This window comes from Stegodyphus dumicola, chromosome X1 (genome assembly GCF_044657685.1).
Source record: "Stegodyphus dumicola isolate Sdum_Otavi_A_Nest chromosome X1, ASM4465768v1".
Classification (NCBI taxonomy): Eukaryota; Metazoa; Arthropoda; class Arachnida; order Araneae; family Eresidae; genus Stegodyphus; species Stegodyphus dumicola.
In genome coordinates this window covers 137,469,263-137,492,284 of record NC_140780.1, presented here as the reverse complement: position 1 = coordinate 137,492,284, position 23,022 = coordinate 137,469,263, and the positions used below count along the sequence as shown (strand labels likewise).

General features: G+C 33.2%; 1 protein-coding gene and 1 long non-coding RNA gene across 3 annotated transcripts in view; one reads left to right on the top strand and one right to left on the bottom strand.

Moving 5' to 3' along the window:
• LOC118198307 (uncharacterized) overlaps positions 1-7,408 on the top strand; it is a 153,739-nt gene extending 146,331 nt beyond the window's left edge. The window contains exon 4 of the long non-coding RNA XR_015038724.1: positions 7,169-7,408. This is a non-coding gene — a long non-coding RNA (uncharacterized LOC118198307). The remainder of the gene's footprint in view (positions 1-7,168) is intronic.
• The window catches only part of ktub (Tub domain-containing protein ktub), a 243,816-nt gene that overhangs the window by 150,375 nt on the left and 70,419 nt on the right, over positions 1-23,022 (bottom strand). The gene's annotated exons all lie outside the window — the stretch shown is intronic.

Genomic DNA, 23,022 nt, shown 5'->3' with positions numbered 1-23,022 from the left:
TACCATATTTAAGAAACATCCTTCAAAATTAAATACTATCACTTCTTCCGGATAGCCGCATATTTAGTGCTCCCTTGCCGCATAGACACCATACATTTACAACCATCCATGCTTTCTCCGGAATTCGAAACCGGGCTTTTCGGTACGGCAGTTAGCGTCGCTAACCACTATCCCGTTTGGGCGGCGAGGATGTTCTAAAAGCACTTTGCTATAAGGATTTTATCAATGAGTTTATGGATATCAAAATTTGCAAATAAAAATTTTAAATTTCTGAAAACAATTTAATACAGTAATATTTGTTTTCATTTGTCACTTTTATTTATTCTCAAACTAATTATGTAAAATAACGTAACTTTAAAAACTGTGTTTTTTTTTAATTACTATCACCCTTATTACCGTGTTTAGAGAAAGAATCAGAATTTAATTTATATTCCTACAATCCAAAAAACTTGTGAGGTATTTTCTCCCTTCCTTTCCTGCATGCTTTCGTAGTATAATGGTTGGTACACTCGGCACATATTCGAGAGGTCCAGGTTCGAGTCCCGGCGAGGGCATTGCTCATTTTTCATGTCTCATGCTTCAAAAAAATAACCTAATGTCTCTACAATGGCGCCCGAACTTAAAGGTGGTGGATGATGATTCTTCACCACCAGGATTTTCAGATTGGGTCCTCTAATCGCCAGTCGCCCTTTAAAAGAAGGAGCATATAAGGTATTTTCTCCCTCTTTTCTCTATGCCTTCGTGGTGTAATGGATAGCACGCTCGGCCCAGGTTCGAATCGGCTCGGCTCGAGATACCCAGGTTCGAATCCCGGCGAGGGTATTGCTCATTTTTCATGTCTCCTGCTTCAAAAACAATTACCTAATGTCTAACTAACCTGAAACTTCTTGCAGTCATGTATGTAGAAATAGCGGTCCGGGACTGACTAGATCAAGAAATGAAGTTCTGTTAACATGACTTGTTGATCTGTCGGTCAGCAAGCGCTCACTGTAATGTCCCATAAACTACATTATAGTGCACTCAGTACAGTGCTGCATAAATCTGTGGTTCCCATACTGTGGCATTCGGAATTACCAGATGGCGTATTAAGATACATGCGAAAAAATTAGCAGTAATGTCGGAAAATTTTAAAATGTTATAATAAATTGTGATAAAAGTTAAATTTGCCATTCAATAAAATGGAAAGAAATGACGGCTTTTTCTGATGTCATTATAACTGACCGAAATGTATACAAAAGCAATTAATTGTAATTAGTTGTGCCTATTTCCGCTTATACATGTCATCTTACCCGATTCCTTACGCATCTTATACATGCACTGGCCCACCAGCTGCCGGAACGGTAAAGTGGAAGAACACCGGTAGTTACATTAGCGCAAGTAAACAAAATAATTATGGTACTCTATTTCATTTGTCTTTATTTTAATAAAACATTTTTATAATTTAAATTTTAATGAAATGAAATTTTAATTTTTAATGAAACATTTTCTAATTTTCAAGGATTTACGTATGCATATTAGTCTGTACAGTAGTAAGAAAAATCTCCATTCTTGTTCAGTAAATTTGTTATGAAATACATAGAAAGAAACTGCGAAGTTAGAATTTCTCTTTAATCATTGCTGAAAGGAGGGCAGCAAACATCAGTAGCACAGATATTAGTATTCTAATTTCGTTACCTTATTAAATCTCGGATCAAATCTTATCTTCCTCGGAGGCAAGCTGCCCAGTATTTTAACTTGGTTACATAGTTTCATTTTTTTTTTTAATGTTTCTTAGTTTTACCGGTTTGCCAGTATTGGCAGTACGGTTTATTAGTTAAGTCTAGGTTTAGGTTTACCTTATCAATGTTCGAATGCTACTGCGCAAACAGTCTTCATCTATGTTATGTAGCAGTAACAGTAATAGTGCACCTTGGAATAGCTTCTGACCACGGATGTGAACCAAACAGGAGGTTTATTTATCTCCACAAAGTAGACCTGCTAACTGAAAAGCTCAATTAGGGATGGATCAGCGGTTCAGACAGCGTCTGTTTATCTAAATTAAAAAGAATTTTGCGCGGACAAACGGGGTAGTTATTCGGAGCATAACAGTTGAAAATGTTGCATAGTTAAGTAGGTATATGTAGTCATACATGATTGCAAAAATTACATTTTTATATTGTGATTAATTATGTATATATGTATATAATTTTAGTGAAACTGTAGTATCTTTTGTTTGTAATATGTAACATGAGATGGCCTGTGAAGTTCCGCCGGAAAATGAGATTACAGGGGTAAGTCCATTTGACGTTGAGGTAAATCTTCCGTACCAAGTGCCAAGCTGGCGATGGTTTCGGCGAGTAATGTTTATCGCCATAATTTGGCAAGAAATAGCCAAAAGTCACCAAACTTGGCTACCACTTGGCGACATTTTGTTCTGATCCTTATATAGCTGTAATTTATACTGTAATTGATCTTTATACATAACTGTAATCGTATCTGGCCCTTAGGTGTAGCTTTATCCGTATTTGCCTTCCAGCAATTTCGAGAAGTGGAAGGTACTAGTAAGTCCTCAGCGGCCGGAAAACTGTATAAGACCGTAGAGACCATCACTTCTCAGTTTTTCAGTTCAGAGTAGTTCAGAGTAGTTTTTCAGTTCAGTAGACAGGTACACTGAGAGATCTCCGTGCGAGCTTCGCTCTTTAAATGAGCTTTTCATTGCTTATGTTTCATAGCTTAGTAGTTTGAAATGTTAGCTACTGATTGTGCTCTGTTACACTGACAAGAGCTGTAGGGCTACTTTTGTGAAAAGTTCCAGAACTGTAAAGCTCTTCTTTTGGGAAAATAAATTCTATTGATCTATCATCGATTTTGTATGCATTCAATTCACTGCGAACCCATACGCACTCAACAATATAAATATATAGTTATACAAGTATCACTGCAAACTTTGAATTGCTTTTGGTTAAGTTCTTGAAATATAGTATATGCCTCTTGTTTTTAAGTCCCAAATCATTCTTTCTTGTGAAATCTATACTTTCTACACAATCGAAGTTCCTCATAGGGTTGCCAAAGAATTTCAATGGCAGTTTCAAATTTGTCTTCATAAATATCGTTCTTGCACATGGAGACATCTCCTTGTGTATATTTTATAGTAAATTATTTTCTTACTTCAGAGTTTCTATTGGAATGTTACTCTGAGTTAGTTGTATTAACTACGTTCTTACTTCAGAATTTACACAAAGTGTGTTAGACATATAAGCAAACTTGACAATAATCGTTAACGTTAGCATGTGCTGTATTTCACACATATAAAACATCCTGAATATAGTTACATTTTTTATTTCCTTCATTTCTTTATTTTTACAGTTTGAACTAATCAAGTTACTCGCTGCATTAAGAATAATCTAATATTATCCTTTCAGCTAAAAATACGTAAGCCTATTTTAAAGAGAAAATTAAGGAAATCAAATTCCCCAGTTTCAAAATAGCAAGTAAATAAAGAAGAAAAGTTGAAACAGTGAAATTTGGCAAACAAACATTCTAATACGAAACAAGTAGGAACAGCAATTTGGTAATGCAATAAAAGTTTTGGAAAATACTTCAGTTTTATGTAAATATTGCGTTCGAATCCTTCTAAGGTACTTATTCCAATTCCTTTATTATTTCCATCAAAAGGCTTCCTTGGTCTAAATTGAATTATTCGCGACAAAATTTATTTTATTACTCAAGTTTTCTGGCAGATTTAGAGGAAGATTCAATAAGCTTAAATATATTTCTTGATTTTTAAGGTACAGTTGCATACGTGCATTTATTTATTGCAATATACTGGGTAGTTTTCCAAGAAAATCCTGAAAGAAAGTCTAACTTACCTTTTTAGTTTTCCGAAGTCGCTTCAAAACCATATCTTTTATAGCTTCCTATATATATTAAATATAATATTTCGGTATCTAGCATTCCACTTTTGCAGGAAACGGAATTTATTTTTGCTTGAGTTGCGCTTTTCATAACCACATTTCGAACAAATACGTTTTTAGACTGATATATAAATCACTTTATGGGCCTTTAAAATAGGAATAAACAGACAGAAATTTTCAAACCTATATGCAAATCATATGGTAAAGGAACTTTTTCAAATTATTTTCCATAAAACAGCTATTGAAAGCACCGGTGAAGAAAAGAAACTATTAATTTCTATACTGCAATAGCATGCATGGATTTTCTCATCATTTTTGAAGAAGGATCTGAAAGCGGTTATATAACCGGAATTGAAACTGAGTCGAATTATTGTTTTCAAAACCATTACTTCTTAATCTAATCAACTTCTTCAGTTTAGTTACAAATTTGCGGGAAAGGATAGTAAAATACACTCATATCCATAAATTAAGGATAATGCAAAATCAGGCAAAGGAAGAGTTAGAAGCAAACCAAATTTGACTTATTTGCAAAGCTTATTTATTAAACAAAAGGTAAAGAGCAAAAAAAGATGCTATATGTTTGATATTATTAAAAAAATTAGCGATTATTTCTCCATGGAGCAAATTACAAAAAAAAAACCTATTTACAAAAAACCAATATTACATGATTGGTATGATTGATAATACATTGTATATCTCCCAGACGATGCAATACAGTCCGTACAACGCCTAGGCATGCTGAGTATCAAATTATTGATCTTATCTTGGGGGATATTACACCACTCAAAAGCAATGCTCTCCGAAGTTCCGATAGACATGTAGGAGGAGGTTGACGGGCTGCAAATCGTCGGCCAAGCATGTCCCACACATGCTCTACGGGATTCAAGTCCGGTAAGAATGCTGGCCAGTCCATACGGGTGATATCCTCCGATTGAAGGCATTCGCTTACGATGTTTGCACGGTGAGGGCGGGCGTTGTCATCCATAAACACAAATTGTGCGCCCATGGCGCCCGAAACAAACGTACATGTTGTTCCAGAATGACGTCCCGATAGATTTGACTTGCCATGGTTCCAATTTGAACATGCAGGTTAGTTCTGGAACCCAGAATAATTTCGCCCCAAACGAGCACTCTTGCTCCACCGTAACGGTGTCGTTCAATGATAATTTCTTGGTGGTAACGGGTAGCTGGAGCTCTCCATATGAAAGTCCGGCGAGAATCAGACTGCAAGCTAAACCTGGACTCGTAGGAAAACATCACACAATCCCACTGTTGCAGTGTCCACAATGCATGCTCATTACTCCAGGCTAATCGCAGGCGACAGTGAGTTGCAGTAAGTGGAACGCATCTGACAGGTCTACGAGCATATAGACCAATCTGCCCTAAGCGTCTGTACACGGTCTGCCTTGAAATTGTCGTACCAGTGGCTGAAGAGAGCTGACGAGACAGGTCTGAGGCTGTGATCCGCCTGTTTCTTTTGGCAGTAACTGCCAAAACGGTCCCCATTCGGCGTTCTAACTCTGGGGCGACCTGTGCTGCAACGTCTACTCACATTACCATCATCTTGGAATCGTTGCCAAAGCCTGGAGATGACACTCTGGGCAATTCCAAGTTCGTCTGATACTTCCAGTTGGGTACGCCCACATTCCAGACGGCCGATAATTCTACCACGTAAAAAATCATGCAGATGCGTCCTTTGTGTCATAATTATTCGGTTATTGCACTGAAATGCTTATAAAGCACCTGCGAACAATTTTACTTCTTTGCCTGTATTCCTTATATATCACTCTCGTACACTGTCGTCATTGTGACATACCATCGGTGTCATCTGGTTACTTCCTGAAATTTGCATAAGGATCTTGAAGATGTGTAGTGATTTTACAGGTGATATATTTATTTAAGAGTTCGATTTCCGTGTGACTCTGAATTATCCTTAATTTATGGACATGAGTGTATATCAGTGGTCTGAAACACAAATTGCATGTGCGCCGAATCCACGATCTGAAAATAGCTGACGGGACAAACTTTTTTTAACAAAATAAAAATTTTTATCATCGAAATAAAAAAAAATTTCAGCTAAATTTAAAACTTGGTTTACTAAATATTTATCAAAGCATATAAAAAACTGTGGAACTTTCAACTGTGGAAAAAGAGGCTGATCACCATATACTAAGTGTATTCCCAAATAAGGAGATTATTCTTACTTCAAAAATTCGTAACTGGGTATATTTATTTTTTGACAAATACAAATAAATATTAATCAAATTTGCATTTTCAAATATTTGAGTAATATTTAAATCACTCTCTAAGTTATTTATCTCCATTTATATGTTTTCTTGTTCGTTGTTCACTTTCGATTTTAATTGTAATAATAATAATGTGAACTCGGAATTCAAATAACTAAAATCAAGTTAAAATATTGATCTTTGAAACACTGATTTTGCAACAAATACATAAATTACTCTCTTAGCGGACTGCTTAAAATTGCTTCTACGACCGCATGTGGCCCGTAGGCTGTCAATTTAAGGTCACTGATATAAATAACTAAAGCATCATATGTATTTTTTGTGCTTTATTACCTTGAAACTACCTAAAGGGTTTTTAATTCCTTCTATGAATAAAGCTTCTTATGGAAAGACGAGAAATGTATGATGATCGGAATATTTACGAAAGCGATATTTATGTTCGATATAATTTTGCTATATTTTAGTTTATTTGATTCAGAGAAACGTTGTTTATGGACCAGATTGAAAACATTTCTGAATTCTGTTTACTTCTAATCCTCCTTTTCTTCAAAGCAGAAGCAAAGGCTTTATTTATCTATCCTCGCAAAGAACTTCACGAAGGGTTTCTTTACTTATAGTATTACAGGTCGCTTATTAAAGGACAAAACGTAAAAGAAAATATTTCTTTCGATGTTAGGAAATTCAAAAGAGTTTTGAGAAAAACATATTCTGTTGATCAATAAAGTTATGCGTTAGACGCCTTTAAAAGAGACTTTTTTTTTTTTGGCTAAAGTTCCGGAAAGCAGAACTTCGCGTTTCTAAACATTTTATCGGGAAATGGATGGGCAAAGGAAACTGGGAAGACATGCTGACATAAGATAGCTTCCATGAAATCGACAAAAAGTATATTCAAAATTTTAGTTTTAAAGTGCAAACAAATATTATGCGAGTAAAGCACATCTTTAAGAAATATTTTGCGTTCATGCTTTAATTACAATATAACGCGCTTTACTTCATTTTATTTATTTCTAAGCGAAAGTTTTTTTTTAGGTTATTGGTTATGGCGAGGCACACTAAGGCTATCTACCTAAGGGGGGATGCCTTTGGAGAAAAATGCGGAAGTCAACCATCGCCTGAATTCGAACCCAGGGATTAACTTACCAGTATACACAGCCCTTAACCGCTCAACTACTGATGGGGGTCATCTTTCTGTATTGAAGACATTTCTGTAATCAATGTAAAAGTACTTTGAGTAAGGTGTTTTAGTAAAATAAAGGGAGTTTTAATGAATATTGAAGACAGTCTTCTAAAAGCATCTCTTTGTTCTTGATTTTATTAACTGCCTAATGCTAAAATTTAAATTAATATGAAGCCGCTGGTTAAGTTGAATTGATATAACGAACCTGTAAAAATATTAGTGCTTTAAGAATGGATTTTATTAGCATTTTATGCGCAAAGCTTAAGGACGAAGAAATAAAAAAAACATAATAATGTACACAGTAAATATAACTAATTAGAAACATATTGCGTCAGTTATTTATGATGTAGCTTGCGAAGGTTATCTGCCTAAGGTGATGAATTTTATAAAATGCAGTAGGTGTTATTTAATTTATGCATATTAAAAATCACATATTGTGTTCAACCGTGGAAAAACAAAGCAGGGACGAATTATGGTATTTCAGAATCAAACAGTCTCCAACTATTTGGACTGTTTACTCTTTCCCCAATTAAAGTAGGCATTTTCTAGGATGATCACTTCAAGTAATGTCCAATCAAGTAAAAACATTTAGTGTCACTTCAGCTCAAAATACGTCTTGCATTTAACAAAACAGTTGGAAATGAATGAATACCTCCCAAGTAGCACAGCAACGTCATAACGACGTTGCAAATTCGTCGCGGATGTCGTTGCAAAAACGTTGCAATATGTCGTCTTTAAGACGCCCAGAAGTCCGCGAACATCCACTGTTTTGCAACCGTTGCAAAGACGTCTTTATTACGTCTTTGCAGATGAGGTTTCTGTCGCATAGAGATCGTTATTGCTTCTTTCGCAGGTGATATTTTGGTTGTGAAAGCACCGTATCACGACGTCTTAAAGACGCCTAAATGTTCGCCAAATTCCACCTTTTTGCAACAGTTGTGAAAATGTCGTTATTATGTGCTCGTGTTACATACTGATTTATGCAGAAAAATAAGCTTAATAATTAATATATTTTTCTTCTTTTTTAAAAGTTTGTATTCCTTGTATTTATCTAAAGTTTTAATATTTTATCATTTCCTGAAACCCAGAAGATAATACATTTTTTTCTCTTTAGACTAAATATGCATAATTAATAATAGCCTTAATTATTTTCAGTATTTTAAACTATATTTTTTAAATAAATTAAATTCTAAGTTACGAATATTTAAGATTTCATCATTTTTTTTCCTGAATATAATATTTCGGTATCTAGCAAGTGAGAGTAATTATGAAAGTGGTTATTATAAATATATAACATTAATAGTAGGTTTTAAGTAAATAAAACTCAATTAGACATAAATGAAAGTAAAGATACATATGTGGGTAAAAAAAAGAGCGTTTCTGAAAACAGCATTATCACATTTATTTCTGTTAAATCTCAGAGCAATTGAAAATGTCTCTTTGCCCCTGTCATGATAAATTAGGAAGCGGTTCTTAAGGTAACATAATCAGTATTTTACCTGAACTCAAGTATAAATTTATTCGCGTTTCACAGTAAAAAATATAACTATTAACAGCTATATCTCCAAGATATGCAAATTAAAGACGATATAAAGTAGTTAATAAATGTGATCAAAAACATACCTAAATCTAATAACTTCCCCTATTCATATCTAAAATGAAATAATAACCTAACAAACAACACACATGACAGCACTATTTAAGAAAAAACATTAACTAGTAGTGTTTGAAAGTATAAATAGCAGAAGGAAGGTAACAGAATTAAAATTTCCAATTAATAAAAAAATATTTGTGTTTTTTAAATAGTAAGCAATTAAAAGTGCAATAATTATGGATTGCAGTATTTACTAGTAATGCTGATGTTTCTTAACACCATTTATTTCGATCATATGTTAATGTATTTACTTATTTTTAGTTTTTACATTTTAGAACAGTGGTAGATTACAATGATTATTTCATGCACTTTTTATAATCAATAACTTTCCTTTTGTTACTGTACAGAAATAATTGAAATAATATAGCATACGATAGTAAGCTAAGTACGTTAAAGTAAGCTCTTCGTTAAAGAGCACACAATGAAACTTTGTGTTTCTATTTATTATGAATTTCTTTGTTATCACAAGCACATAAAAAGTAAGCGAAGAAAATAGAATATACTTAAATTTACTAAAAAAGAAAACCTGATTTCCAACATTCATTTGTTGAGATAAACATACATAACGGCATTATTTAAAAAAACGCGAATTACAGTGTTTTTGGAAGGATAGATACCAAACGAAAAGTAATAAAACTGCAATTCGGAATCAATAAAAATATTTAGTGTTTTCCTTAACACTAGGTTTTCGATCATACATTTTATACACTGTTTAAAATCATTAACCTTTCCTGCATACTGTACAAAAGACAATGTACTATAGAATGTGCATTATTATTAATTTTAATAATTGATTAATTGCTTATATTATACATATATCTAATTCATCTTCAGCAGTCATATTAAGTACTGGTACCAATCCAATAATTTCTTTGTATTTTGAAAATAATGAACATACCATGACAGCTTGAATTGTTGTAACTTCTGTATTGATTGAATTTTCAGCAAAACCAGAAAGTGGATTACCGTTGTATTTTATTTTTGGTTTTATATGAATTAATTCTGAAAGATAACAGGACGTTATAAACGCAGCACAAAGCTAGTAAGTTTATCCAAATGTTTCACTGCTGGAACCACAGTGACTGGAGACAGACACTATTTCACGAACCATAGAAACTCTATTTCACGAACACTGTATTCCACAGACCACCATAGACCACAGTGACACTATTTCACGAACACTAGATTCACGATTAGTTTAGATTCACGAAGGCATTTCATGTAGAGCAGAAAATTCACACAAAAAATAAACACAAATTCAGCACTCTTACGATAATTTCACTCGCTGAAGGCAGTTGAAGCAAGTAGATACAGAACAATGAGAAGATTCACAATGCGTTCTTTGATTCACAGTGCATTACACTTACTTTTAATATAAGCAATATTATTTATATACGTCAATGCTTGATACAATTTTAAACTTGAAGTAAGTCTTTTCAAACGCCTTACAGATGGTATCTTTACCAAATCACTTGAAAGAGCAGCGAGAATCTGAATTAATTGCGCAGTTGTTCGAATTTGGCAGCTAGCCAAAGCGCGCAAATCTCGAGATGTTCGTTTATATTAAGCATCCAGTTACAATGTACAAGTCTCCTTCTCCTTCCGCCATATATATTGGACAGACGTGAATTCGTCCTTACTTAAGAAATAAGAAATAAGTCATATTTCAGTAGTGAAATAATTGGAAACATGTGATTTGCATTCATTTCGGAAATAGGATTTTTTAAAGTATATAAAATGCATAACTTAATAACTTACTTTATAGATTAGTTTCATTTTTAAATATTTTACTATGATATTTATAAAAAATATTTTAATTATTAATTATTTTAACAAAATTTTAAACAATTATGTTTAGCACATATTTTAGTACTAATTAAATTTAATAAGTCAAAAGCATTTATATTAAATTTACATTTCATTAGATGAATCTACCTTAGATTAATATATTTAGATGAAATAAAGTAAAGAAACATTGCAAAGTAAATCTTATGCGGACTTCAGATTCTTGAAAGGGCAGATTTAGTCTCTTTCATTCTAAAAATAATGCTGATGAACTAAAAAAAATGCTAAAACGACCACGTGTAAAAGCGGTCATATCAGGACGTTTCAGCAACATCGGCAAATTGCGAAGATTGCAACGGCAAATACACTCATGTCCATAAATTAAGGATAATGCAAAATCAGGCAAAGGAAGAGTTAGAAGCAAAACAAATTTGACTTATTTGTAAAGCTTATTTATTAAACAAAATGTAAAGAGCAAAAAAAGATGCTATATGTTTGATATCATTGAAAAAAATAGCGATTTTTTCTCTCTGGAGCAAATTACAAAAAAGAAAACCTATTTACAAAAAACCAATATTACATGATTGGTATGATTGTTAATACATTGTATGTCTCCCAGACTATGCAATGCAGTCCGTACAACGCCTAGGCATGCTGAGTATCAAATTATGGATCTGATTTTGGGGGATATTACACCACTCAAAACGCAATGCTCTCCGAAGTTCCGGTAGACATGTAGGAGGAGGTTGACGGACTGCAACTCGTCGGCCAAGCATGTCCCACACGTGCTCTACTGGGTTCAAGTCCGGTGAGAATGCTGGTCAGTTCATACAGGTGATATCCTCCGATTGAAGGCATTCGCTTACGATGTTTGCACGGTGAGGACGGGCGTTGTCATCCATAAACACAAATTGTGCGCCAATGGAGCCCCTAAACAAACGTACATGTTGTTCTAGAATGACGTCCCGATAGATTTGGCTTGTTATGGTTCCAATTTGAACATGCAGGTCAGTTCTGGAACCCAGAATAATTCCACCCCAAACGAGCACTCCTGCACCACCGTAACGGTGTCGTTCAATGATGTTTTCTTGGTAGTAACGGGTACCTAGAGCTCTCCATATGAAAGTCCGGCGAGAATCAGACTTCAAGCTAACCCTGGACTCGTCGGAAAACATCACACAAGCCCACTGTTGCGGTGTACACGATACATGCTCTCTACTCCAGGCTAACCGCAGGCGACAGTGATTTGCAGTAAGTGGAACGCATCTGACAGGTCTACGAGCATTTAGACCAATCTGCCCTAAGCGTCTGTACACGGTCTGCCTTGAAATTGTCGTGCCAGTGGCTGAAGAGAGCTGACGAGACAGGTCTGAGGCTGTGTTCCGCCTGTTTCTTTTGGCAGTAACTGCCAAATATCGGTCCTCATTCGGCTTTGTAACTCTGGGGCGACCTGTGCTGTAACGTCTACTCACATTACCATCATCTTGGAATCGTTGCCAAAGCCTGAAGATGACACTCTGGGCAATTCCTAGTTCGTCTGATACTTCCACTTGGGTACGCCCACATTCCAGACGGCCGATAATTCTACCACGTAAAAAATCATCCAAATGGGTCCTTTGTGTCATAACTATTCGGTTATTGCACTGAAATGCTTATAAAGCGCCTGCGAACAATTTTACTTCTTTGCCTGTATTCCTTATATATCTCTCTCTTATAGTCTCGTCATTGTGACGTACCATCGGTGTCATCTGGTTACTTCCTGAAATTTGCATATGATTCTTGAAGATGTGTGTAGTGATTTTTACAGGTGATATGTTTATTTTAGAGTTCGATTTCCGCGTGACTCCGAATTATCCTTAATTTATGGACATGAGTGTATTTTGCTTCTTCGTAACGTTGTAAAGACGTCTCAAAAGTTACCACGACCACTTTGCAACCTCTCGGACCAGTTTGCAACGTCGTGTGCTACTTGGGCTTCGATCAAGACTTTCTAATTTTCCTCTTTTTTCAAATTATCCATATATTACTGTCCGTGAAAGTCTGAATTATTCAAATTATTTGCTCAATGGTAAATTTGTCATATTAATTAGCAGCAACGGTGGAGCAGATAATCTGTATTTTCCTTATTTCATCGTAGTTTAAATAAAATTACTCAGAAAAGGGGGAACACAATTCATATGAATTTTATCATGTTCAATAAATATATAATACGCAGTTTTATAAGTAACTCCTTTTCTTAATAATTATAAAAAGTAATTAATTATTCTAGTTTCAAATTTCTATTTTTGACATATTATTGAAAAAGGGCCAGTGAGGGGACAACGGCAAAACCTTAAAACGGCTATGTTTTGAACACGGTAAATGTATCTCTAATTACCAGTTATTAAACGAAACTAAATTTTTAAGAAGAATTATTTTAAAACGAAATAGCCAGTGTTACACTTACGAGAACTGGCCATACTTAAATACAGAAGCATTAATGAGTAGTTAAAACTCGTGAAAGCTATAAAAAAGAAGGAATATGTTAAATTGAACTATATTATTTAGAAAAGCAGTTCGAATTTATTTTCCACAGAAACAGGTAAATAAAAGACTAATGTACAGTAAATGCTTTCCTTAATTAACTATGCGAATCTTTTTAATACATTGAGAAAGCCACTCAAAGGATTGACATGCCTTTGTTTATATTTTGCTGAAGCAATATTTTCGAAAGAACATTTCAGTTTAATTGAATTTTGCTTTAGAAAATGCGGAGCATTCATAAGCGTGGAACATATAAGACGCTGAGGAGGACTTTTCAAAATAGGTACCCTTGTAGAGACATTACGTTATTTCGAAGCAGGAGAGAGGGAAAATTAGCAATGCCCTCGCCGGAACTCGAACTACATATTTCTCGAATACGCGGCGAGGGTGCTGACCACTACACCACGAAGGCATGCCAAGAAGGTGGGAGAACCTTCTATCCTGAGGCAGATTTAGTAATAACTATTTATAGAGAAACTGCCAAAATGGTAAATTACGGAGCCGGAATTTGGGCACAACCAATGACAGTGAGAAAGATCAAATGTTTAAATTCAATTCAAAGGCCTTTTACTCTTTGCATTACTCGAGCGTATCGCCCAACTCCAAATATAGCACTTGATACTTTAGCTGGTACTCTTCCCTTATCAACCAGTGCAGAAATGGAATACACCTATATGAAAGTCCTTCAACTTAACCAAGCCGCAGAATTCAACAACCAAACCGTTTGGCCATCCAACTATGAAAAGAAAATTAACCCCAATCTTATCCATCCAGCGCTTCGCTTCAACAAAATAATATTCACCACATCTGAAGAAAATTCAAGTTCATCTCCAATTGCTTATACTGATGGATCAAAAATTGAAGGAAAAGTTGGTTCCGCAGTCTTTTTTCAAATTACCCCCTCAAATATCATCAAATGAAAAGACCATCTTCATAATAATAATAGTGTTTTCCAAGCAGAATTGTCAGCTATAAAAGCAACGATTGAAAGAGCCATTCTCAAAAATCTCAACGAGTTTAGCATAAAATCTGACTCCAAAGCAGCTATTCTAGCTATTAAAAATGCCTTACCTTCCTCTCCATTGATATCCGACATAAATTATCTTCTTGGCAAAATTCCAAACTACAAAATTCAAATTTCATGGGTCAAAGGACATAGTGGCCAATTTGGTAATGATCAGGCAGATGAACTAGCCAAAGAAGCAGCTATTAATCAAGATGGTACTGAAATCATCATTCCGTGGCCTCGCTCAAATTTCAAGTACCAACTAAAACAACTTGCTTCAAAACCTTGGCAAGATTTGTGGAACAATGCTCCACAGGGAAGACGCACATATAACTTGATCCCCAATGTAAGCTTCGCATCTCTGAACTCGAATCTTTCACTAAATTACTTTATAACAGGACATGGACCCTTCCTCACATATTTCTACGCAAGAAATTTGGCAAATTCTGATATCTGTATATGTGGGGAACAGGGAACTCCTGATCATCACACTTTCTCATGCCCCTTAACTGAGGATATTCACATAAAATCCCCAAGAACTGACCTCGTGGCATTCCAAAGGTTTTTAATTAAAGATAAACATCAATATCCAAAGTTTCAGAAAATTATGCAACGACTCTCTTCCTACGGCCTAGATCTCTGTCAAGTGTAAGTCCACATACAGTTTAAACTTAGTGAACTTTTACATGCTGTGATTATGGACAAAATGGCTCCGCTCGTGAACTTTATAAACTGCAATAAACCAATATATTTGAAATAACCCATGGACACTTTAGCAGTATTATAACAATTCATTTTAACATTGTGTTGCCAGTACTAATTATAATATCTCATTATGTTTATTTGTTTATTAACTATGTTTATCTCCTATTTTCGTTGCACCAAATCAGATGTTCTATTTAGCTTGTGAATCTCAAATTGTATTCCGACTATTTTGTAATCTACCTATGCCCTATACCATTATTTTTAATAAATACTGGATGCGCGGCGTACTGTGGAATTGCACGATGTACCATAATAGGCAAACACTAGACCTTTTGAAAAGCTTCAGTCTATACAAATTCTTATAAAACTTGAAATTACACTCCCCGCTTTTTTTTTTTTTTTTTTTTCAAAGAGTTAGTATGGGAAGGCATTACCAGTTGACCTATGGTACATCGCTGGTGTCCCCCGTACTTTTACCTTTACCTTTACCTATAGAGAAACTGCTTGTCCCCCTTCCCATGAAGATGGAATTGCTTCCTTCTTGTGGCACTAATGATGAGTGATTAAAGCTTTGTAAAACTAGCAGTTCGGTTTAAAGTTCAGTTTCCCATAGTGGAAAATTCTGGTTACATAATTTTTATCCATATATCTATATCTCTATATAAAAAGAAGAGTCTGTCTATATGTGTGTCTTTCTTTTGTGTTGTGGGTAAGCTAATAGATTCAGGGCTATGAAATTTGGTACATAGGGTGCATCTAGACAAAAGGCAGTGCACCTCGAAGCGCCTTTTTCGAAATTCGACCGAGATTTTTTATTTTATGTTTCCTTGATGAAATCACATCAAATCGATAATTCTCTCTCATTATATCAGCACGCAGCCATTGTTGCTGATATATCACTATTGCCAATGTTGCTGATATCAGCACTGTTGCTATTGGGAAAAATGAGGGCGATAATTCTGTGCAGTTTTTAAATGTAATGGTTCTTTTGGATACGGGATGTTTGTCGACAGAAGGCAACGGGAAGTTGATTAATTTATTTATTAGGATAATTAATATTTGTATTAAGCGATATTGCTTTTTTCATTATATCTTATTTATATATAATACGTAAAATTCTGTGGTTACTTTTCCATTTTGCTGGCGCAAGCGATAAAGTCACCAAAAATGGTACAACCGATGCCAAACGGAATATCCTCGCTGGTAACCTTTTACGCCTCATTTCCAAATTAAGTCGCAGCCATTTCTTACCCGATTGAATGTTTCTTTCAATACTGGCATACAATTGCATAGAATTTTTACCAGATAGTTCAATTTAATTCCCAAAGGCCATTCGCGGTAATTAAGATGCAATCATACCGCTCCCCCGAAGGCAAAAATATAGAAAATGCGAAATCAAGGGTTAAATTTATTAATTCTAATGAGAATGTACTAGCGAAGTAAAGCACTGCGGTTTTACATAATTTCTGAGTAAGCAATTCGTACAAATTGAAATAATTCTTGCATTTAAACTTGTATTCCAAATTAAGATTTAACTTGAAATTAAAGTAGATAATTACTGAGAGAATTAAATTTTTGTAGCGTAGTTTACGTGAGATGAAGTCACTTGCAGTAACGTGATATGAAACGGCGAATCAGGATGTTGCACCATGAATGCATAGTAAATTCTTAAATTAATGTCTTTTTACAAATTTATTCTCTTTATTTATCTTCATTTTACAAAATTTTAAACGATATTAAAATGATTACGCCCTGAAAATAAAAATTTCTTAGAACTAACATTTGTTAACAATTTTTATGTGTATACTGTGTGTTGTCGCCAATAAAGTCTGCTTGGCAAGATCTGCGCCGGCGAAACGGAAAAGTACCATTCTGTGTAGTTTTTAAATTTAATGTTTGGTATTTATTCCTTTTAGGCATTTTTCCGGTACATTTAAAAGCCAGACGAAGGCTGGCCTAGTAGCGACTAGTATATATACAAAGATAAACATAGATATTACTAGGAAAAATGGATTATATATATATATATATGTATATAAATTCAAAATAAAGTAATTGAAAGTAAATTAAAAAACCCATGACTTGCGCTAAACCTGAAAAGTAATAAACTAATAATTTATAATAAGAAAACTTTCCGTATACCATCTCCACGGAACACAAATTCAATTTTAAAAAATGAAAAAAAATTATTCAGAATTGAAAGACTGATAGTAATTTCAACTTCTTGTTTAAAAATCTGCTAAGAAAAATCTTTAATCCCAAAAATACCAAAACCAAAAGTAAACATTTTAAATATTGAAAACGTAGCTAAAAGTAGCTATTTTCATTGATTGCAAATTAATTGATTTATCAAGGGGATAAACCAATCTACCATCAATTAACGGCAACTAAATTAAGAGAGTGTTTCATCTTACTTCCAAGTAAGCATCAAATTATTTGCTAGATTCAAGCCATAAGTCAAAATTAATACTCAATCCTAATAAAGCCATCAGTGCATTTAAGCCAAGAATCTTGTTAAATAAAACAAAATAGCAAATAATCTTAATTTTAAAGTTTCTATTAAGAACACAATTAATCTGAACGAGATGCTTACTTTAGAAGACCCTACACTCTCATTTCAATTTCAAAAACAAGTGCATGTCATGGGCCTTTTTAATTTACTTTTAATTATTTTAATTTGAATTAATATTCTAATATGCTATTTATTTTGAATTATTTTATTTTGAATTTATATTCTAATTCCAGCATTTAACGCTATTTTAGTAAAAGCCTACTCTCTATGTATTTATCTCCAAGAATAATTCCAATTTTCTCGCCAATTTAGGCTAAACGTTCTTAAATAGGAACTGCACTTTACGACAACCCTTTTACTTCCATTACTTAATACTTGAATTTCCAGCCATTTAGTCTTAAAACTTTGAAGGCAAGTTTGTTAATTTTACTTACTAGTTTGATCTTACAAATTTGTAATTAACTATGCTTTAATTTTTGAACTTAAATTTTGAGGTTGTATCTTTCTTGATCTTTTTATGATTTTGAATTTACTTTTAATGTTCTAATATGTTTACTTCTGTTTTTGAAACCGAAATGAGAGTGTAGGGGATATGCCTTCTAAAGTAAGCATCTCGTTCGGATTAATCGTGTTCTTAATAGAAACTTTAATTTTAAGATTATTTGTTATTTTGTTACGTTTAACAAGATTCTTGGCTTAAATGTACTAATGTCTTTATTAGGATTGAGTATTAATTTTGAATCCAGCAAATAATTTGATGGTTACTTGGAAGTAAGATGAAACACTCTCTTAATTTAGTTGTTCTTAATTGATGGTAGATTGGTTTATCTTTTTGATAAGTCGATTAATCTGCGGTCAATGACAATAACTACTTTACAATATTTAGAATGTACGTTTGATTTTTAGTATTTTTTGCGTTTTAAGATTTTTCTTAGCAGATTTTTAAGTAAGAAGTTGAAATTATTATGAAGTTAAATTAGATGTCTTTAAATTCTAACTAAATTGTTTTCCCTTTTTTTAAATTGAATTTGTGTTCCTTCGAGATGGTATATGGAAAGTATTATTATTATATATATAAATCAGTTTTGCCTAAAAAGTTCCGTTAGGAGGTGTAATAGAATGTTTATCGAAATAGTAACGCCAACTAACACGGCGACAACATATAACTATGCTCACCGTAAAGATTTAAAATTACCCCATTTTTACTTGCACTGATGCTACTTCTGTTCGCCATTACTTTCGTTATGTTATAATCGATATTGCTGAAAGAGCGATGTGCGTAGTTGAAAAACTCTATTTGACGATACAAACAAATATTCTAGATTTACAAATTATCACCACTGGACCCTGCTATGTTTACTCCAATTCAAATCTCGGCTAAAGGGCTGGTTGCATTTAATCTTCGTGTTTCTCCATATATAACGTAAATACGAACCAGTAATTCCCTTAAAATTAAAAGTAAATCCCCTTAAAATGCCCTCCCACAAAGGTATCTCTTCCTGTAAGTAGATAACCTTCGAGTTGCTTTACATTAATCAAATTATCTAACCTAAAGCCATGGAAAGAAAGCCATGGTGTGAAAGTAACTTCCTCAAAGTTTCGAGCTAAAACTGGGAAGATATGTGTGTAGCCAACTTTTTATTTCTTTATAGACAAGCATTTTGTTCTAATTGCGAACTGAGTTTCAAATTTTCAAAATAATTTATGAAACCTGTTTAGTTTAACTACCTACTTAATTAAGTCCCATCAGCGGATGAGCGGTAAAATCGCAGACCACTAATAGATCGACGTGGGTTCAGATCCCAAGGAATGAGCTGACTGCATAGGAATTTTGGTACTTTTCCACTGATCTAAGTTTTTAAGTCTAAACTACCTGAATGACCAGTGACAGAACACTTTTTGTAAGCAGTAGCGAAGAGGAGATAGTTGACAAGACGTGAATTTTATCAATTGTAAAAATCACTTTAAGGTGAAATAAATGGAGTTTGATCTAATTAAATGCAATTTAAAATTTAATTTATTAATCGTTTGTTACGTGATTATTTATTTCGAAACAGCTTACAAAAGAAAAAAGTAAAAGATCAAGAACCTCAAAACCTCAAAAGTAAAAGATCAAGAACCTCAAACGTTGTGTCAATATAAAACAGAAGATAAACTGAAAGCTCAACAAAAAATAATTCTTTTATTAAAAATATTGAAACAGCAGGCGCCACTGTATCAGATTCAAGTGTTCTCAGAATATTAAAAAAAATGCTTACATAAAATTATCAGCAGAAACACAGAAAATCTGATAATCGAAGAAAACTTTAGAAAAATGTGTCAGTAAGCTTTTTAAGTTTTCGGAAAACTGGAGAATTCAGCAGTAATATTAAATTCTGTCTGTTTAGATTTGAAAACAAACAAGAGATAAGAAAAACTTTTCAGTTCAAAATATTCAAACACGGTTCAGTTCAAACAAGGTTGTAGCAGCATTATGATAAGGGGGCGTATGGCTAGAGCCATAGTGACCGTAATTTGACCATAAGTGATGGAATTCTAAGTGATTAAAATTGCGAGTTCATTTATTTATAGTACACTGAAATCAAAGATTCAAGACAACTTTTGGCACCAACAAGGTAACCCACCAAATACGCGCCCATAATTGCTTCCTCATCGAGAATATTCACTAAATTGGGCACAGAATTGAGTACAATATATTTAAATTACTGAACGTAGCTTGACAGAGAACTTAATTTTAATTCTTATACCAGAAACTGATACCTTTGATTCCTTTTAATTTTCAAATAAAAATAATGGAAGAGATATTTTAGAAAAATAAAAAAAGTCTCTCATCAGGTTTAATTACACTTTTTTCTGGGCAACAATATTCTTAACATAAAGTGAATTTTATTATTACTATGTACTTTTTCGGAATTTTTGAACTGCTTAATTTTATTATATGATGTTAAAAAACTTTCCAACGGAAAATTTGCAGCTCTTCGCGTTATTGCAAGAGCCATTAACTCTTACAACCGAAAATAATTTTTTGAGAAAGTATCATTTTTATAAAATCAATAACACAACAATCTTGAGTTTGACGTAGATTTAGTCAAGATCTCAATCAATTTCGAATGCAGGCAGGTATAGGTCGCTCTTCATCAGGAACAAAGAAATTTGGAAGACATTTGCTCCTGTAGAAAACGAACCTGTGCCTGTTTGCCATAATAATCGACTGAAGTCTTGATTAAATCTGCAACGAACTCAAGGTTGTTGCGTTATTGATTTTAAGTTTCACTTGGCATGTTTCTTTTCTGTTTTGAGCATTTTTTATTAGTCTGCTTTTGTTTTAGAGTTTAGTGTATAAAGTATTTCTCCCACCTTCCTATCATGCCTTCGTGATGTGGTGGTCTGCACGCTGGGCGTGTATACCAGAGGTCCGTGGTTCGATTTCCGGCGAAGGCATTGCTCATTTTTCAATCTCTCTTGCTTCCAAGAAATCCTAATGTCTCTACAAGTGTAGCTTAAGTTCGTTCAGATCTAAGTATTTCTTTATAAAATTCTGTTCTTATCTGGAGTTTTGAAAACATTGCTACAGCAATAGTCTTTTCAAAAATTGCTACTTATTGTTAACATGTTTTTATAGTAGAATTTTAAGCTACTTAGTTTTCTTCAAAAAAAATTTTCCCTCTGAAAATGTGTATTTCTTCGTAGTAATTTAAAAATAAGTATTTGAGAGCTATTTATTTTTTAGGTTAATATGAAACTTTAGTATTTCTAACATTTAACTAGAAGTCAACATTGAGTAAAGAAAAACTTTCTTGAAATAGATGTTAGTGATTTTATGATTGAGAATAACGTTACCGTTATAATCCCCTTCGTCCTTTCTGTATTTAACAGACTAACTGATTATTTTTGTAAATTTTACTTTTGTATTCTAAAAGCTTAACTTCAGCATTCCTAAACCTAAATTTCCGAGAGCTATCACAAAACTATATATTACGTTATCAAATAATTTAATTAACAACAAAGGCAGCAATATGTATATGTGCGATCATGATAATATTCTTCATAAAAATATGAGTTCGTTTTTGAATAACGAAATCTTCACGTTCCCTTAACATATGGTTTCATTCCACATAACATAAATCACTGTCCTGGAGGCATGTTTTCGACTCGGCGAAACCAAATTGCAGTTACGTTCTCAACCTCCATTTAACGAGCATATTTACTTCCTTGCTCATACATCCATCACATAAAGAGTTTTTTGGACAGTTTTTGTGTAAAAGCAATGGGTCCTTTACCAGCACATTTTTCAAAACGATGTTATTTTATAAAGAAAAGAAAAACAGTTACCATTATCAGCTAAATAGGTCAAAGTCTACCACTGATTCTGAGTTTTCAGCCTAGTTTAAAGTTGCAAAAATTCTAAATTCTTATGACATTTTATACAAGATAAATTCTCTTACGAATCATCAAATTCTGGGTACAGTAAATGTATTGCTGGATCTCTTTGATTTCAAGCAATATGAAATATTTTGTCATAACAGAATTTTGTTGAAAATGACAAATATTAATTCATCTGTTTTCAAGTGTAACATTTATATGTATTCCTGTTTTTCTCAAAAGAGACAGTCATAAAGTAAAATGAATGTCATATAAAAATATGAATTTCTCATGTAAGCTAGAAAAACATATCGGAAGTAAAAATTAGATATTTTAATAGAAACAGACACGTATTTAACAGAAATGTGTTGAAGATGACAAATATTAATTCACCTGTTTTCAAGAAGTGTAACATTTTTATGTATTTATGCTTCTCTCAAAAGAGATAGTTATTAAGTAAAATGAATTTCATATGAAAATATGAATTTCTCACAAAAGCTAAAAATACATATCGGGAGTAGAAATAAGATAATTTGACAGAAACAGACAGATATTTAACAGAGATTTGTCAAAAGAACAAATAGTAATTCACCTGTTTCGAAGGCGTGTAATATTTTTGTGTATTCATTTTTCTCTCAAAGAAAGGAGTTCTTAAATAAAATGAGTTTCATATGAAAATACGAATTTCTCATGAAAGCTGAAAATACGCATCGGAGATAGAAATTGGATATTTAACAAAAATTTGTTGTTTTTCAGTCTAATCAAAACATACATTTTATCTATCGTAAGTTAAATGTTCTCAGTTAAACCTCCAATGCTTCAGATATAGTGAATTCTACAATTTAGTTAAAATGCACCAAAATGAACAATTTCACTTTCATTTTGAATACGAGTATAAAACTGTATAACCTAAGCATAACATTAGGAGAAACAGAACCTAGGAGTAAAATTTCAAATATCCTAGTGGCAATAAAATTTGCAAAAATAAATTGAAATTATTTAAAGTTTCCAGGAAGAAAAAATAAAAAATTAAATTTATTAACGGTCTCAAGGTATATATATATATATCAGTAAGAAAAATTATTTTCTATGCAGGGAAAGAATAAAGAATATTGTAATCTATATATACATTATATCTATATATATAGATAGATTGATA